This window comes from Rhagoletis pomonella, unplaced genomic scaffold, assembly GCF_013731165.1.
Source record: "Rhagoletis pomonella isolate Grant_MI unplaced genomic scaffold, Rhpom_1.0 Rhpom_scaffold_00012, whole genome shotgun sequence".
Taxonomy (NCBI): domain Eukaryota; kingdom Metazoa; phylum Arthropoda; class Insecta; order Diptera; family Tephritidae; genus Rhagoletis; species Rhagoletis pomonella.
In genome coordinates this window covers 9,343,999-9,363,174 of record NW_023458566.1, presented here as the reverse complement: position 1 = coordinate 9,363,174, position 19,176 = coordinate 9,343,999, and the positions used below count along the sequence as shown (strand labels likewise).

At 35.9% G+C, this 19,176-nt stretch overlaps 1 protein-coding gene across 3 annotated transcripts in view; it reads left to right on the top strand.

The window, feature by feature from the left end:
• The first annotated feature begins 6,404 nt into the window (after positions 1–6,404).
• LOC118747821 (protein melted) overlaps positions 6,405–19,176 on the top strand; it is a 38,636-nt gene continuing 25,864 nt past the window's right edge. For 2 of the 3 annotated variants that reach the window (XM_036481995.1, XM_036481992.1), the window contains exon 1: positions 6,405–6,631. The gene's annotated coding sequence lies outside the window, so the exon portion shown is untranslated. Of the gene's footprint in view, positions 6,632–11,101; positions 11,340–19,176 lie in introns of all 3 variants that reach the window. The other variant, XM_036481994.1, reaches the window with a different exon arrangement.

Here is a 19,176-nt window from a genome sequence, read left to right as displayed (position 1 = left end):
GCGGCTTTTTTAAGTTCTTTATAGGCAGCCCAAGTGGAAGTGAAGTCCGTACCCTCAATGACAGCTAATAATTTAGGCTGCTTGCTGTCCCGTTAATTCGCTTTTGTATGCTAGAAACTGACGAATTTAACATTGCGATGTTTTTTTTTTAAGTACGACATTTCGCTCGCGTTGGCCCAAAATTGCTCAGCTGTAGGTTTGTATCATTGATTTAATTTAGTTTAAGTGAATTTTTCATATCTCATTATGCAAATGTACTTACTTGTCGATCACCCAGCATTCCCTACCGCACCTTATTATTAGATAGCATCCTATCAGAGCTTGACGATATACATACCATCTCGTATGTCTAATCAGATATTGCAGTTTCCATAAAATCGAAAAATAGAATCAAACTAATTGTGTTTTCGTGCTTTTATTTGACTGATTCGAATCTTTGAAAGGAAAAAGCTCTTATTTTTCGGTTCGACATGCTCGTAACTTTATTTATTAGAAAAATACTTCGATTTCAAAATATTTTACAGGACCATCTTCCTGGCTAAACCGTGAAACATAAACCGCAATAAGTCTCGAAGTGTGCCTCGTGTCAAATCGCGAAACTTTTAATTTAATATAGCCACTTGAAGATAAAAAAAAAATCAACAAAATGTAGAACAATTCATTGAACCCCACGTGGAGAAACAAAAAATTTAGGTACATTATGTAATCCGTAAATTCGGATATGAGAAACACTGCCTAGATATTTCGAACTTCCACCGGAAATACAGAACGGATGCTCACAGCTACAATTTGACAGGCACTGTTGACCACAGTTTGAATGGTATATGTATGTATATTTGGATCGATGACTTGTTATTTCTGTTGATCGTTATGTATGTATGCATATAAAATTTCGTTGAGTACGCATATTTAATTTCGACATATTTACTAGACTATAGCTGGTAAAATTCCTTTTAGCTATTTAAGCAACCCTGTGGGTATCTGGCCTGAAACATTTGCTTAGTTTAACGGGATTAGACACAAAAACGAGGTATTTGCGTAAAATATATACTTATTTAAAATATAATTCCAACCAGATCGGGTATTTAAACTAAGTTTAAACCACGGCCGTGCGCCGAAAAACTGGCCCTTACAAACTCTGCCCTTCCTTCTCTGGGTCCCATATGAAAATTTCGTAGTAAGCCACAAAAAGAAAAAGTTGGCAAATTTTCAGCCCTCTATCTTAATTTTTCAGTTCGAGTTCGGGAAAATTTAAATTTTTAATGGAACTTTATTATAAAAATTTATTGGGCTCTAACATTTTTGTGTTTTTTGATTTAGTTTTATATTTTACATTTTTTACGGACATTGAAATATTCATAACGGACCAAAAAATAAATTGTTGTTTTATTTGACACTACTACTAATAAATAATATAAAGTGGAGTAAAGAGAATAAATTTGTACCGTTTTCCTGTAAACTCAAATTCCCAGCTTAATTTTAAATATTGTAGATATCCATATCCATGCAGTGCTTTCAAAACTGCTCACTCGAAACCATATCATCAACAACATGTTACTAAACATATGTACATACATACAATACATATCACGCTAAACAAAATCAACAGGTGAGTATGTATAAAAATGCGAACATGTCTGCAACACCATTCCATTTTGCACGAATAAACTTCAAATTCAGCGTGAAAGAGAGACCAATAAAGAAAAAAAACAAACCGGCAAAATTCAACAGTCGAGCGAAATGTGTTGCTCTTCTTCCCTTATTTTATTGTATTTTTTATGAATGAATAGGGACCGCAGCATATACTATGTACATATGTATGTATGTATGTATGCACATAAGTATGTATGCATAAATATATTGTAGGTGCAATGTCATAAACACCTACAAGTGCGTGTGAACATGTCTGTATGTATGTATGTATGTTGGTACTTGAGTACATAAATAGGTACTAACCGATAACAGGTAAAATGAAATAATTTATGCCGGCGTTGGTGGATACTCACAGATACATTCAAACTCAATGCATATGTATGTATGTATGTTTATGAGGAATCCGAGAGATCGTTTGTGAGCGAGAGTAGGACTAACATGTTTCTCGGATACGTATAAAGATTTCCAATTTAGTCACTTCTTTTCACATAAAAATAAGACCCTGTAGCAATCTCATTACATAAATGGAACTTTGGGAACAATCTCGAAGTATTTTGAGAAAAGCTTTCGTAACGAAGGTTTTACAAGACCGACGCACTTAAAAATATTCCAAAGTATGTAAAGTAAAAGTGGTTAGAATAATTTCAATATCAATTTTTAGCCGTCTGCCAAAATAAACAAAAGGGTAGACTGGAAAATACTCAGTTCTCAGTTTGTAAATTGAGACACATATTTTTTGTAAGTTTTCGAAGTTTCAGAAACCTGAATACATATTTTCGAAAAGTTTTTGACATTCAACATTTTTCCATTGTTATTGTTGCGTGACTGTATTTCTTATGGGAAAATTATATATAAATCTTATAGGGAAATTATATATAAAATCGTTGGAGTAAAAACCTCTACTGCGTTCTAAAGCTGTGTTTAGATAAAAGTGATAGCTCCACAAGTGTGGTGCCTTAGACTTCAGCGTGAGTGGGTACTAATAGCGTTTTCTTTTCTCAAAAAAAGTTCTGCTCTTTTATATGGAAACTCTTGCTTTGCGTTGCCCTGAAACCTGAGAAAATGTTCCGTTCTTTATATGAGAATGAAACAGAAAATACACTACTCCATCACAATTTATTTATAGAACTTAATAAAGCTGAATTATTCACTTGGCCTGTAAGTGTTTAACAATTTTAAAGTAAAACACTTATTTCTGATAGGGAAAATAATTGCATTTTTACAAGTTTAGATTAGAAATCAACCATGCAACTCTCACCCTCACGTTTATTTGAGGACAGAAAAGGCAGCACTTTCGCCGGATCAGAGCGCAACCTGCTGAGAAAAGAACACGACGCCTTGTGAAAGGGTTGAGAAAAGAACATGAAAATATGACAGCGCTAACACAAGACAGAATAAGTGCAGCCTTTTTTCGAGAAAAGAAAACGCTATAAGTGTGTTGGTATTTATCCTCCCCTCCTGAATTTCAATATGAGAGGGTTGCATCAGAGCCACGAAATGTTTAAAGTAGTAATCGAAGTAGAATCCATTAAATATCTCCGCCCTTATGAGGTGCTTCAGATTCTGCTTGAAGACGATATTCTCTCCCCAACTTTTTTCAGTCTAACTAAGATTTTTTATACGTGGCCAATCGCATGATATATTCTCTGTGGTTTCCCTCAACAGATTACAGAACCAGCAGTCCGTCTATAAAGAAAGATCCAACCCGAGGTAGTTACTTACCCAACAATATCCCGGCCGATAGCGAGTAAGAGGCCTCATATCCTCCCGGCTAAGAAGTCGTTCAGTAATACTGAGTAGCTCTATACCGAGCTAAGTTAGCTCTTAATACCAGTTACGGCGCTCATCAACTCTACAGCGCTCAGCAGCTCTATTTATGTACAAGGTGGCGCTAAAGTAATCCTCCAATCAGAAAATGCTATAAATTTTGCGATTGGCCCCTAATGTCAGTTCTGTTTTGACATTTGTGTAGTAAACACATGCGAAATACACGTTAATAAACAATGTTACGCTACACTGCTCCAGAACGCGGAATATTGCTGACTATTTATTTGACCAATAATCGGTCGGTGAGTTTGGCAGATTTCCTGGCCGTCCAACGCCTACTGGTGAAGCAAAATTTACGCTTCTGGGGCACTGAAAATCCGCGTGTAACCCACGAAGAGCCATTACACCCGCTCAAAGTCACTGTATGGTGTGCTGTTATCGCTGGAGGAGTCATCGGACCTTTTTTCTTCGAAGACGTCGCGGGCCAAACGGTTACTGTGAATGGTGAGCGCTACAGAGCAATGATCAACGAGTTCTTTTTGCCGCAACTTGATGAATTGGGATTGGAAAACATGTGGTTCCAACAGGACGGTGCAACGGCACACTGCACGTGCCCCAACCGATATGCTGAAGGATGCATTTCCCGGGCGCCTAATCTCCCGTTTTGGCGATTTGCACTGGCCAGCAAGATCGCCTGATTTGACCGCTCCAGACTTCTTTTTGTGGGGCTTTTTGAAGTCGCGGGTTTATGTCAACAAGCCTCAGACTCTTGCAGCTCTTAAAGACAATATCCGTCAAGAATGTGAGGACCTATCGCCGGAAGTTTTGGCCAAAGTGATGGAAAATGCCATAAAAAGGGCTCAAATGGCAATCAACTGTGGCGGCGGCCATTTACACGACATCATATTCTCGACTTGATGTAAAAAAAATTAGAAGACCAAATAAAAATAATCCACAAGAAGAATCAAAGTTTTTCCTTTTTTCTTTTAATTACAGCCAAAAAACATCGCAAGGTTACTTTTGCGCCACCTTGTATTGAGGAAAGGAAAAGAAGGGACCAAAACATATATCTCGAGAACGAGAACGGTATTTTAAAGCTTTTGATATGGAGACAATTACTTTGACTTTAAAATTAAAATTACCTTCAAAAATTTTAAAAATTTAAAGACATATTTTTGCTGCTCTTGCATCAAGAAACCCATTTACATGGCCGCAAGAACCGAAAAGGGTATTTAAATTTTTTTAGGTCGTTGCGCAAATCAAAAACAGAAAATGAAATAAAAATTCTGCTTTTGAATGTCGGTTTTGTGGTCAGGGTTGCTTTTCGTTCAATCAAGTCTACAAAAGCACCTACAAAAGTAAATTTTTTATGTTTTTGCCTTTTACTCTAAAAACAGTTGTAATAAACTTTGAAAAAAAAAATGTAAATGCTTTTACCGTTACCTCCGGCATGAAACAGCAAAAATATGTGCTTAAAATAGGTACCTACAACAAATGTTATGAACGAAACTAAATTTCGTTCTCGTAGTTTTGTTCCCAAGAATGCCTAAACTGCAAACCAAAATGAGAACAAAACTTTCGAGGGTTTTTTACAAGAAATAAAGTGAGAAGAAAACTGTGGTGAAAGTTCTCACCGGGAGTTATATAAGAACAAAGCCCTGTGACACGTGCACAAAAATAACAAAATGCGAACAATACTAAGAGAACAAAATGGGTTAAAAAGTCTCCGGAACATTCTGGCGAAGAACAAAACGGGAATAAAAGTATAAGAAACCTTGTCTCAAAGTACAATTTGAGAACTAAAGTATCAAGAACTTTCTAAAAGAGAACGAAACGGGAACAAATATTCTCTAAACTATTCGCAAAGAGTGGACGCGCGAACCGAATTTTTCTCATAGCGTTGCATTAGTTTGAAATGTTTGAATATTAAGAACAAAAAAGAAGTGAAAGATAGTTATGCAAATTAAATAAACAAAAGACTTAAGACACGAACTTTTCTGCCACAGAGAATTAAAACGTATTCCATAAATAGGCAGTTTTACCTAATCATAAACGATCTGGAAGTTGAAATGATGGAGATTTCCTTTGGCTTCAAAATAACAATCATGGTTCTCACTGGAATTATTTTTCACCCCAAAACGCAGACGTCCCTCTCATTCTTAACGTTGAGTTCTCAAAACTTTTGTTTTCGTTTTGTTCTCTAGCATAACGTTCCGCAGACTGTTCTCATTTTAATCCTTCTTGAAAACGTTCTCTATACTTCGTTGTCATTGAAAACGGGTTATGTGTAGGTATTTGTGTCAACTCCATAGCTGACTCATTAAAATGAACTTGAGCCACTGAGTCAGCTCGCTACAACTTATTGAGAAAAGAAGTGGACCATTTAGGGCTTCTGTCCCAAACATTTTACGAGAGTATCAGCCCTTTGATGCTATCAACGCTTTCATCACCAGGGTGATTTAATTTTAAATAAGTTTAGGACTTTTAGTACTACTGTCTACGAACACATTCGTAAGTGTTGGATATGTAAACCGAAATCGGTAGACCGTTACAGGTTCACACAGGAGAGGAAGGGCTTAGCAGCTGCACATATTCTGGTCCTGTGATCGAGGGTGCTCGTAACCTAGCCAAATCATTCCTGTGCTTTAGTCTAATCAGTCCAACTGGGAAATATATTCCCATTCCCACCCACTCTGACTTTAAGGCTTTGCTTGCTACTTCGCTATCAATCCAATACCTTAACGATTAGCCAAATTTAAAAATTTCCGCTACTTTTTTCATTACTGTTCGCGTAAGGTATTTTTCCTATAGGGTCATACTCGTTTTACCCATGTAAGTGTGAGATATAAAAGAACCAATTGGTAGACGCTTGGCCCTGATCTCTACACACATATGTAGGTACCTACATAAATACATATACACGTACATTCGAGCTCCCACTTGTTGACTGCTTGATGCCTGCCAGCTCGGCCTGCTAGTCAGCCAAACAAACTGGTTGGTTGCTCGTAGCTGAGTACGCTGACGAGCTGTGTGCGCAATGAGTTGGCGAGGTGCGATCTCCTCCGCCGCAGAGCGTTTGTGCCATTTACGATGTGGCGCTTCAAATCAGTCTACAATTTGGCTTATTCGCGTTTGTTCGATCGTCGGGCGATAAGCGGATGTCTGCAAACAATTGCCAACAGCTACTAGCTAGCAGTTAATATATTCTCAAGTAAGTTTTTTTTTTGTTTTTTGGTTGTTGTAGTGAGTGAGCGAGTAAGTGAGTAAGTAAGTAAGTTGTCGCACCGCGGGCCAGAACCAGCCTCAGCACATAAAAGTGGAATTAAAAAAATAATAAAAATCAAGAAAAAAGTTAAATAAAAAAACACAAGTGAAAAAAACGAAAAAGCATACAACCACAACAACAACAACAACAGCACGTAAATGACGAGTATTTAAGAAAGAAATAAAGAACTTGTTGGTACGAGTATTACGGCTGCTGCTGATGCGTTGCCAGCAGCAGTTTGCCGTCCAACGACGACGACTTGTTCTTGTTGAAGTATTTTGTATTTTGGCCACCAGTAAAGTGCACAGCAACAGCAACAACAAGAAGCGAGTGAAAACAAAAAACACACATAAAATTAAAAAAATCTAGCCACAAAAGTTGCAAAAATGAAAAAATCTAAAGTTTAAAATAAAATGCGAGTGACGAACAAAAAAATACAAACAAAAACAAAAAACAAAAGAAGTGAGTGAAGGCATTAAATTTTATATGGCCTGTAGGTACTAAACCAGAAAGCAGAGCAAAAACAAAAAAAAAACAAAAACAAATTAAAAAGAAGTAAAAACTGGTACGAGAATGCGAACCGGACTGGGTGGTGCCATGATGGATTCGCAAAAGAATTTAAAAGAATACGAAAGCGTTTTCCTTCGTACATACATATGTATGTACCTATACACACATATAGTATTTTATATACATACATATATATATATATATGTATATATTCGGTGTGCGTTTTTATGTCCTTTGCGTTTGCCAAAATTATATTTGAGTGATTTTCGCAAATGTTTTCGAAGTGCCAGCGAAATTTTAATTTCAGTGTTTCTTTCTGCGCGTTATTTTCAGTTTTTCAGCATTGCAATGTACTATGAATTTATTCGCGTCTATCTTGCCGTTAAAGTGCTAAAACATACATACATACATATGTAGCTATGTATACCAATAACAACAAAAAGATTTGAAAAATTCGCAATATCAGCGAAAAATTCACAAAGCTGCAAAGCCACTGCAGCAATGCACGAAATTCTTCCCCGCTGCATTTTATTTTGCTGCAGCTAATTCTTTTCTGTTCTGTTTGCTTTTTTGCTATATCGCTGTCTGGTGCTTTATACATACATACATATTTTTAATTGTAACGAATTTGTTTATAAAGTAGTGTAATATGAACTACATAGTACAAAATAAAAAATACAAATCTAACTCGTGTAAAGTTTGTTGAAAAGTAGCAAAAAACACGTGTGACTTAAAAATTTTAACAGAAAAAATTACCTAAAAATAAATAAATAAATTTTTGCACTAACTAAAGGTAACCAAAGCTGATAAGTATTGTATATCTATGAATATGAACACGTTTAAATGCAATAACAACTTTCGTAAATAAAACAAAATTTATCATCGTCATCAACATTGGCACAATAATAACAACTACAAAGTCATACTGAAGCTATAAACCGACGCACAGTGGGAGATTGCGGCCAAAAATGCAAAAGAAATTTAAGTGTTAATAAATCCGTTTTTTTTTTAATGCTGATCGACAGATCGTACCTAGGATAAGAAAAAACAAAAACAGTTTTGAAATTATTTCACGTTTAGCGTTATACTTTGCCATGAAGTGCTCTCACTAACTTATTTGCTAACGAATATTCTTATATCGACCTATCTCGGCCGCCGGTTCGAAAACACCGTATCTCAGAAAATTTGTGAAAGACTGTTTGGGAAAAAAATAAAAAAAGTGAACGCCAGTTTATATGAGAAAACCCGAAATACGGTCAGAAAAAAAACATTATTAAAAATCAATGCGAATTTTTTATCAGTTAACTACGTACCCAAAAAGTTTTGAAAATTCTAGTTAAAAAGCTCGAAATTAAGATACAAATTTGTGTAATTTTTCTAAATTATGTGTAAAGTTTGAAAATACGATTTATATGGTTTTTGTTAAAGCATGAACCATATTTTTATAAAAAAAAAATACCAAAAAAATTATAGCTTGAAAAACATTGTAAATATTAAAAATGAAACACCATTCATCCATTTTTGGCCGCCACTGTATAATTTAAAAATCAAAAATAACTGTTATTTACAGGGTATTTAGATAAAAATCAAAAATAATTGATATTTTGGATTTATAAAAAAAAAATCAGAAAAAAACTTTTATTTAAGGAGTAATTAAATAAGAGTCAAAAAATAATTGTTAACGCGCGATTTTTTTAATAAAATATGTAACTTTTACGGTGCCTGCTTCAAATATATCCTTATATATCGAGTTAGACCATTCTAATTAATTATCAGTTTTGAAAATGTTGCATTTTAAACGTTTTTCAAAATTCCCGTTATATGGGATGTGGGCGTATTTGCAGACAGTTCATTTTTGCACTATTTATTGATATTCATTAAAGAAGCATGTGTACTTAATCTCAAAATTGTAGGTCCATTTTTACTATTTATGACCAACTTTTGTATGAAACGAACCCACTGTGCAACGCTCTGCAGCGAATTCGTATGTATAGGTGAGATATGCATGTACATATGTGTGCCTGCGTATGTGTGTGTATAGATTGGCAAAACACGATTTTATTCGTAGGTGTGTATGCATGCATGTGTGTGCATATAATGATATCTCAAAGCTGATTATTGCTAAAAAATACTTTTTTCTTTAATTTTACGTGCAAAGCAGTTGGAAAATGCAAAAGTCGATATGCCGACCAAATTTGTTATATACTGACAAATACACATCGTATATATGTATGTATATACTAATGTCTGCGTACATAATAACATAAATACGTTTAAACTTTAAAGTGACTGTTATACTATCAGTAACTGTAGGTACTTATATCAGCGCTTCTTAAACTGTGGTACGCGTGCCACTAGTCATTTGATTTGTGTTTGGCAGCCAATAGATAATTGTAGATTTTGAAGAACATAACCTTCTCGAAATAGAGGAAAGCCTCGATAAATATGTATATCGTGTAGAGACTCTACGCCATGAATTTCAATTATTAAGAAACAGTTTGTTGAGTTCAATTATATGTAGTGGTACCAGCACAAGTGACGCCGAACGAAGCAATGAAAAATTTGGAAAGATATAAAAGAAAACTATTACCTGCTTCTAAAAAAAAGGAAAGACCATATCTAATAATAATTAATCATCAACGAAAATCACATTACCCGAGATAAATAAACATAAATTAAGAACAAAAACTCGAACCAGACAGAACGAAAAATTACACTGATGATGGTACAACACCGAAACCAGTTTGTCTGCAAACCAAGCTTGACAAGGGATGACGGAAATTCGTTCGAAAATATTTCATAGACCCTCCCGGCTAAGGCTCAGCAAGACGTTCATAGACTCCATGAGAGAGAAATACGAGAATTTACGGAGCCTAAGAGTCTTCCCATCTTTTTAAGAGCTTCGCGTTTTATCCCTTGGGTGGACCACAGAAAAACTCCACGCTTTACGAGATTGGTAGTCCTTTCATTGCCACCAATGTTCTAATGACCTGAAACCCTCCACAATCTTGTTACGGATTCTTAGTCTGCGCAGTACACTTTAGCATTTGTCTACCGGACTTGACAACGTTTTAAATGATTCCAATGCTCTCAATGCTGCCTCACTGTTTGACATGATGTTGATATATAGTGGAACCCCATTAGTCCCTCTACGAAGTGATTAGCGTGCACAGATTTCAATTCGTTCGTTTTTGGATGTGAATTCCAGTTCCAGTTAGTAGATATTTCGCCTCTTGTAAGAACTCATATTCATCCATCTCAATATGGATTTATCAGGTTCAGCTTCCTTCTTTTGGTGGGTGGGATGATGATGGAGTTTATTAAGTTTATTGAAAAGCCCTTTTCGGCGCACCATAAGAAAACTTAAAGGACTATTTATTTTCCTTCGCCACACACTTACAACATGAGCACAACAAACTTTTTAAAAGCTCTGGTAGGACAAGTGTTTGAAAGTAAAGTTGCCTGACTTATGAATGTTAGAGCCGCATTCAGCGGTGAGAAAAATCAGGTTGAGAACCACTGCTACATATTTATGTATGTGTGTAACTGCCTTGCGACTATGTGTGTATGTATGTAGGAGTGCATTAATTTTTGTTTGTTACTTTATCGACACGCTGCTGCGGTTACAGTGCAACAATAAAGAGCCAACGAAGCAGAAACCAACTGGCCACAGAAAACAAAACCAACTTCTGCTGCTAATGTGCACATACATACATACATATATATGCATATAATATATCGTTTGTTGTAGACATTTATTTGCCCGCGTGCGAGCCATACAAAAGCTTGATTTTCTACTCGCTAAAAACCAGCCAACCAGTCCAAGCGCGCAAACGCAGTCAGTCAGTCAGTCAGTTCCATGCATCAACCGTAGCCGTAACTCGTCTCATTCAATTACCATTTCAGCTAACTAACCAGCGTCCAACCACGAGTGCCATAAACGTTTCCCTGCTGGCTACCAGCTTAACTAGCTCAGCTGCCTGCCCACTTGCCAGCCGATCGAACGAAATTCAATTCATATTCAGTGGCTAAGGGCTTAAACAGCTGTTGCCGCGTTTGTTGCAAGCAACACCGCCACCAACAACAACAATACTCGTCAGTAGCCGCCGCCATTAATGCAACAGCAAGTGTGCTGGTATTTCTGGTAAGTTACAAGTGCCGTTATGCAATGTGAACGTTGCACAAACAAACAAACGCTTATGTGCGTGTGCATACATTAGACCGAGCCAGAAAAAAAAAACGTTGGTACACCCCTGAGTTTAAAGTATTTTTGCAAGCCCAGTTTCAAAATAAAAATGTTTTTTTTTGCTGAACGCAGGGGTCGCCTTCGTACATTTTTCGTCATATCTTCGGCAAGGACTTCGAAGGAGACAATTTTTTTGTTGTAAAGTTCAACAAGTGCCCCGTTCAAGTACTTACCCACCAGAACTCAGTTCTTATCAACCTAATGTGCCAACCTAATGTCCGTAAATTAAAGCTAACCAGAAACTACTAAACTTTTGTTAAGTGTTATGATGATCCCAGCAGGAAAATTTTTATGTCGGATGTAGGTTTCACCGAAAAATGCAAAAAAAGGTTCGGACAAAAAAAAAAATGGTTTTCGAAATTATTATGCTTGTAGGGTGGTACGGTCTAATGTACATATGTACACTTATAAATTAATACATATAAAGCAAAATTTTTAATGAAATGGACTTTTGATTTTGAAGAAGTAAAATGAAACTTAATCCATCTGCGTTTATAAATATCTAATTAAATCAATCGCTGTCAACAAAAGAATACAAATTATCGGTCTCTCTGCTTCGTCCAATCTGAATATGTACGTCAGTTGGTACATACATACATACATATGTAGTAGCTTTCAATTTAAAAGTATGTGCATACAATCGTCCAGCCAGCTCACTCACACAAATTTAACTGCCATGCACACACACTTACGAGGAGCACGTTTTATACAAAAATACCCTACGCAATCTCAAAACAAGCATGGTGACAGGTAAGCAAATTCTCTCAGGTGTTTGCTGAGCTGTTAAATATCTGTAACTGCCGTTTGGTGTGCTGGTGTTAGTGAGAGGTGCATTGTATTTGATCAGTTAAAAAATACCCTGCAGGAAAATTTGAAAGTATTAAAATTCATTTCAAACGGATGACTAATTCTGATTATTTAGCACATCAGTCGATTGCCAGTTCGCGTTTAAACAAGAACAGACGTCATGAAACATGTGTAGGCGTGATTTTTTTTCACCCTGACTTGGAATTATTACCACGTTCGCACGTTTTATTCTTTGCATGCTCTCCATTGACCTCATTGGTGGCGTTAATACTGGATCCTAAATATATACAAAATCATTCACTACATATTACTTAGAAGTTGTATTTTTTCATTGTCTCTTGTAATCGTTCAGGGCTAAAACTACCCCTTTCGCCTCTTCCCTTAAGCTAGAGGAATTTGCCCCCAACTGCATTGATGTTGAGGCCAACGATATCACTGAATGTCATCCAAATATATGCATGCATACGTAAGTAAGTTTCTATACGTCACTCTACACAGCCGTATGAATTTGACGGGGATCCAGCTTCTCTTCGTGCTGTCAAAAGTGGAAAAGCGAAAAAGTACACTAAGATTCCAATCTTCCGGTATTCTTCATTTTGAATCACCATTTACGGCTAGTAAATGAACCCTACTAGCTCTTCGCTGCCGGTGCACTGTCGCCTCCTCTTTGTCGATCTAACGTGAGTATCATCTCTAAAATTGGCTTGAGGTTTCCATCATCAAATGCGTATGCTTTTCGAAAGCTTTCAAGTATACTTCGTTAAGATTATCATCTTCAACTTCAGGATTGAAAGCCGGTTGGAAAAGTTATCGGCTAGCCGTTGCGACTGTAGCTTTTCTATGTCAAATATTCCGCGCATTCGGACCTTAGATGGAACGCATATCAAGTACGGTCGAAGCGTATCTTCCGTCCGTAGTTTTCAGTCTTTGATCAGAGGGAGCCAAAAACGACTTTATGGATGTTTCGGTGCTCGTGTCTGGTATTATTTACTTACTTCCACTTTTCGTGCCGTGTCAAAGGCGTTCAGACTTTCCTCATTGTTGGAAGTATTCTCTTTATTGCTAGATTTTCCAACTAAATATTTGTTCAGAATAAGCCCACCTTGGCGTCAAAGTCACAAAGACAATTTTAAATTCATGCCGGCGCCAGCGTCCGTATGTTTCTTAGTGGCTTAAATAGCAATTCTATCTTTGGTATCATCGTGCTTCTCTTCGGTCGTAGCGTAAGCTCATCTTGTTGAATTTAGCCTTAATGATTAAGTCAATTTGCTATATGCTATCGTGTTGCCAGCCTTATACTATTTACATATTTATCAAGGACATCCAGCAGTCGGACACTAGAGACACCTGCTCTATACAGGTTCCAGACACTCCAAGCGCTTATCCGTTCATTAATCCTAAGACCAATCACCTCAAATACGCAACCAAATTCACTAGAATGGCATCAGTATATAAACATTTGATTTTCCTACAGGGTATATTTGCATGCCAATGTGTGTTGTGATTCTAATGCACTCAACACATAGTTATTTGCTGAGCGCAATTTTTCAAATGAGATAGTCTTTAGTAAAATCATTTACTCTTTTTTCTACAATACAAAATTCTTATTTAACGAAATTATTTTTTGTTTATGGTTTTTTTCTTGTTTCGCCCAAAGTTTTGTTTTGATGTTTTCGTTGTCCATACGCCGTGTCGTATTTACCTGCCGTTCTGTCTGCTCGCTGTTTATTGCATATCAGTATTGCCATTTTAGTGATTTTTCCACTAGATCTACCGATTTTTTTTCTACTTAGCGGGAAAAATTGTAATTCGGTGACTAGCGGGATTTTTAGCGTTTATCGATTTTATTCATAATTATCGCAATTCTTTATTGGGTGTTTACAACTTCGTCAGTTAGTTGAAAGGCAGTTTACACCACTTTCAACTAAAAGCTGCCTCTAAAATAGCCTTATGTAAACACAGTATTACATTTACATTTTGCAATGCAAAAAATCGATAGGACACTGAAACGTTACTTGTCATCTCTAATTTTTTGACGTTTAACTCTTTTCGCGTTTTCAACATTGCATCAAAACCAGGGACGGAAAATAATTAATTTTTTTTTTAATTTTAACCTAAAAAATCAAAAAGTTATAAACGTAGTAAAAAAAATAATTTTAACTACACTCACGTATTTGTGTTTGTTGTTGTGTTGTTGTTGTGAGTTTAATCAATAAAGATTAAAAATAATAATTAATATTTGAGTTTTATTTTTTCGATTCAAAGATAATTATTGCTGAGTTCTATTTTTTCACTTAAGAATAACAATAATTCAAAAAACTCAAAATCTATACCAGCGTGATTTCCGGCGTATCCTTTTCAGAAGTAGCGACACCCTAATAAAAGGAGAAAAGTCCAAAACTTTTCAGCCCAAAATTTCAATAATAATTATTATTTTTAAGCGAAAAAATTAAAATCACAAAATAATGATTAAATGCTGCTTGAAATTATTTTACTCATAATGATTACCGTCACTTATCTAACTAACACTTTTGTAATGCCAAAACCTACAAGCAAAAATTCGACGCAGTGTGGTTGGCAGGTAAGTAATACTAGTAATTTTCACCCATGTGTTTAACACATTATATTTATTAAACAAATGAGTGCAAAATTAAAAAAAACAAAATAATAATAATAATTTTTGAATAATTATCAAAAAATATCCTGGCCAGGATTTTTTTCTGCCAACCCACTCACGAAATATTTACTAACACGTTAAATTTCATACAAAATAGATTTCATCCATTAAACAGGTGGGTGAAGGTCGTACCCTATTCAAATAAAATTGAACTGAAAATGATTAAAGAAATTAATTTTTCGTGAAAGTTTACAGAATTTAAATTATTTAGCGGGATTCTAGCGATTTTTGTTTATAAAAAATAAAATAAATGGCAACACTGTTGCATATGTACATATGTATGCACAAACAGATATACTACAAAACTTTTCAAAAAAAACATTCATATGTACGCGATGAGTAGTGGTGACTGATTTTATAGCCATTCTGCTGCAACTCTTTTGTTTTTGCGTCTATTGTTTTTGCCAGATTTCCATGCTGCATTCAATTTAAATGGGTTTTTTAATGTTGTTTTTTATTTTGTTTTTGCCTTTTCCAATACATATACATACTGGATTATTGTTGTCACTAGCACAATTCAACTCTGCTGCTTGCCACATCTACCGACTTTTCGATTTAATTAACTTTTTTTGTTCAGCTTAATTTTTTGTTCGCAGCATTTTATTGCATGTTCTTTTGATTCTGATTTATTTAGCATTCGAATTCAATAAAACACAATACCTACATATATACATAAATACATACATACATATATTGTTTCTGAAAAAGTCTTTTATTATGCAAAACCTTTTTGACTTCCTTTGTTACTCAGCTAGTTTTTGTCCAAGAACTTTTAATTAAAATGTTTTGACGCTGGCAAGTGATTAATTAACAAAACTAGACATGGGAAATAAGGCGAGTGGGTTAGGACTTCCCATCCGTTACCGTCGAGATAAGTTTTGACCACTTGTGCAATATGCGGCCGAGCCTTATCGTGGTGGAAGATCAATAATGACTCTTGTCTGGTTGCCGGCAGTTTACTTGTCTGTAGACAGACCCGCCGATCGTTTGACCACTTTTTAGAAGCTTGAGGTACAGGATTCTCTTCTGCTCCGACCGAATTCGGAGCTGCAATATTGCTGCCATGGATATTTGGCTTTGATGTCGGTGGTCCGGGTTCGCCGTCCGGAAGAATATAATGCAAAAACGACACACGGCGTTCGATATCTCTTGGTTGTGAAGCGCCCAGTTTTCGACTTGCTGAACCATACAAATGGCTGATGAAATGTCTGGTTTAGTCCCGCCGATTATTGCAGGCAAGTTGTTCTTCTGTTTGGCAAGTAGCTTCGTCCAAAGTTGCTTCCAATTCGGGGTCTACAAACGTTGATGGCGTTCCTTCGTGCTCCTTGTCGCTTGGCTGCAATATTGTCCGGTATGCTTAAACACTACATAGTGAGCTCCAAGCAATTTTTGGTTTTATGAAAATTGTACTCAATTCTGAGTATTTGGAGGTTGAAAAATCGTATAAACCAAATACGCAGCTGATCCTTTTTTTTAATCTATTGTTTAACTAAGATTTTAAGTATTTTTATATTTTATTCCTTTAATTAAGGCAATAGGAAACTCATTGTAAACCGTATATATGTATTATAACTTTTAGGATCGCTGAATATGAATACGCTATCTGATATTGAAAATTCAAAATGGCGGATCCAAAATGTGGGATCAATAATTGGAAGCATTAGCAAAATCTTACCAGCACTCTTTTTAAACCAAAGCCAACGACGAGGACGTGGTGATGAATTGTTTTTTTTGTACTTTTTAATTTATAAAATTTTTTTAATGGAATTTTTTTTATATTGTAATTTTTTTTAAATTATCATTTTTGTATACTTCTTTTTTATGATTTTTTTAGTATTTTGTAATTTTTTGTACTTTTTAATTAATTTTTTTTTTAATTAAATTTTGTAATTTTTTGTTTGTATTTTTAATCTTTTGTATCCCGCAATTTTTGTGTACCTTTTAATTTAATTTTTTTTTTTAATTTTTGTAATTTTTTTATGTATGTACCTATTTTTATTCTATTGTATTAGACAATTTTAAACATAATAGATAATACTCTTGAATGTGGTTAGATGAGAACTCAACCACTCTTATTTTTTTAATCGCACCAAGTAAGTGGAATCTCCAACAATAGATATTAATTTTATAAGCTGCCAGCGACTGCACGAAGAAAAATCTTAACATGGCAACATCTCAAAAAGAGTATCGGCTGCGATTTTGATTTTTACGATTTTTCAACATTCAAGTATGTACTGCCAAAAAAATGGAGCACAATTTTCATAAAACCCAAGCTCACTGTGACCTCTGTTGACAATCCTTTAAAACCAACTTGCATAAAATACATCCGATTTTTCGAAATACATATATGTATATCTATTTGATTCGCCAGCGCGAGGAATCATTTTGGGTTAGTGACCTTCATTTAATTACTATGCATTGCTTATCTTTGCAAATTTCCTTACTACAAAAACTAAAAATAAAATCATTGTTTCGCAATTGCCTATCTGCATGCAAACTGCAAATTTCGCATTTGAAATTTGCTATCTATTTCAATACATTTTGCTGTAGTTGCCTATTACTCGTTTATACATACATATGTATGAATGTATATGTATGATTGCATATGCAGCATATTAACATCCATGCAACAAATGTGCAACACGACGTCCGACTGGCATGCAACCAAGCAGGAAGCACTAAGGCAGCTACATACCTACATACATACATATATGTATGTATGTCTGGTTTACGTTGCAAGCAGGTTTTCCCGCCTCTGTTCGTTTACCAGCTTGACTGACTCTTTGTGATCCGGTTATTTCTCCACACCTATCCATGGTCGTTCGATACGTGCAAAATAGCTTAATATTGTACATATGTATGTGTGTGTGTATATATTGCTTTTCTTACTCCTTTACTGGCTTACAATGCAGCCAGTCGGTAGTAATACATAAATGTAATGCGTTTCGTTTTTTTTTCCTGAAGTGAGTTCATAAAGCAGCAACGATAATGGCATATCGCTAATGTTATATAATATTAACCGCTATAACTACTGTTTATATACTTGCAAACATATGTATACAGCTACGCATATAATTTTTTTATAAATTTCGTTGAATCTGGCATATTTTGCAATTGAGTTACTCATAAATGCTTATAAGTTTTCATGATTACATAAGCACGTATCCTCTTAATTTCGAATATAGGAGGCACAAAATTCTTGTAAGTAAAAATTTGCTATAGAAAAATTGTGCCATATGCCTTGTCTTCCACGTGCGCATGCAAAATAATTTGTGTCACAACCTACAAGCAAAATTTGCTTGCCACTTTCAACCCATCGACAATCGAATGCCTAGCTAAGTAAATGGTTTAATCCACTGCTACATTGCGCTAATCCGCCGAGGAATTTTACAAATCTTAGTAAGGTGTGCTGCACTGAAAGAAAGAATTTGTGTGTTTTTTATTCATACATACATTTTCTAAGGTTTTTATATACTTCGTTTTTAGCCAACAGGTCTTACCATTAGTCAAAGCCAGTTTAAAGTCGTGCGAGGCCAGCAGGCAATGTTCCGTTAGTACCCCCATCAATTGCCTGCGGCGTTTTCGCTCTTCAGGGATAGGAGAAACTGTTTGAGTTTATGTCATACGCTCTACACATAACCCTGGACACCTTTCAACCTTGCGTTTGGTTCACACTTTCTGCACCCGCCGGCTCATGGACTGGTCGAACTCCCGTTTAATCGCTTTGAGGAAAATCGGCACTTACTCTATCAGCATAGTTTCCTACAAAGCCTCATATTTGGCCAGCCTGTCGCTCTCCTCGTTGCCCGTGACGCCAGTGTGTACCGGAACATAGCACAGATGCTACCCTTCACTTCGCCACACTTCTTCTTTAGGAAGTGCTATCCGATAGTTGCGCCTTTATCGATATAGAGATTCAACTGCTTTTTTCTAGGTTGCTGTTCTGTAGCCCCGCCGCACTCTTTATGGCCAATACTTCCGCCTGGAAAATACTGCAGTAGTCTGGCAGCTTATTGGTTTTGTTGATATCGACCTTATATCTTTCTTTATCTTCGACCCGTTTGTGTAGACATTCAGCGCGGCAGCACTTCCCAAGCCCTGACGCTAGTCGGCGACCTATTTAGTGACTTCGAAGTTCTCCCCAAAATGCATATGCGGGATCATTTTGTAGCTATAAATTACAAACAAATATTGACTAATTTCGTTTGAGTATAGAAGAAAGCTCATGGTTTCATAAGGCAAGGTTCGCAG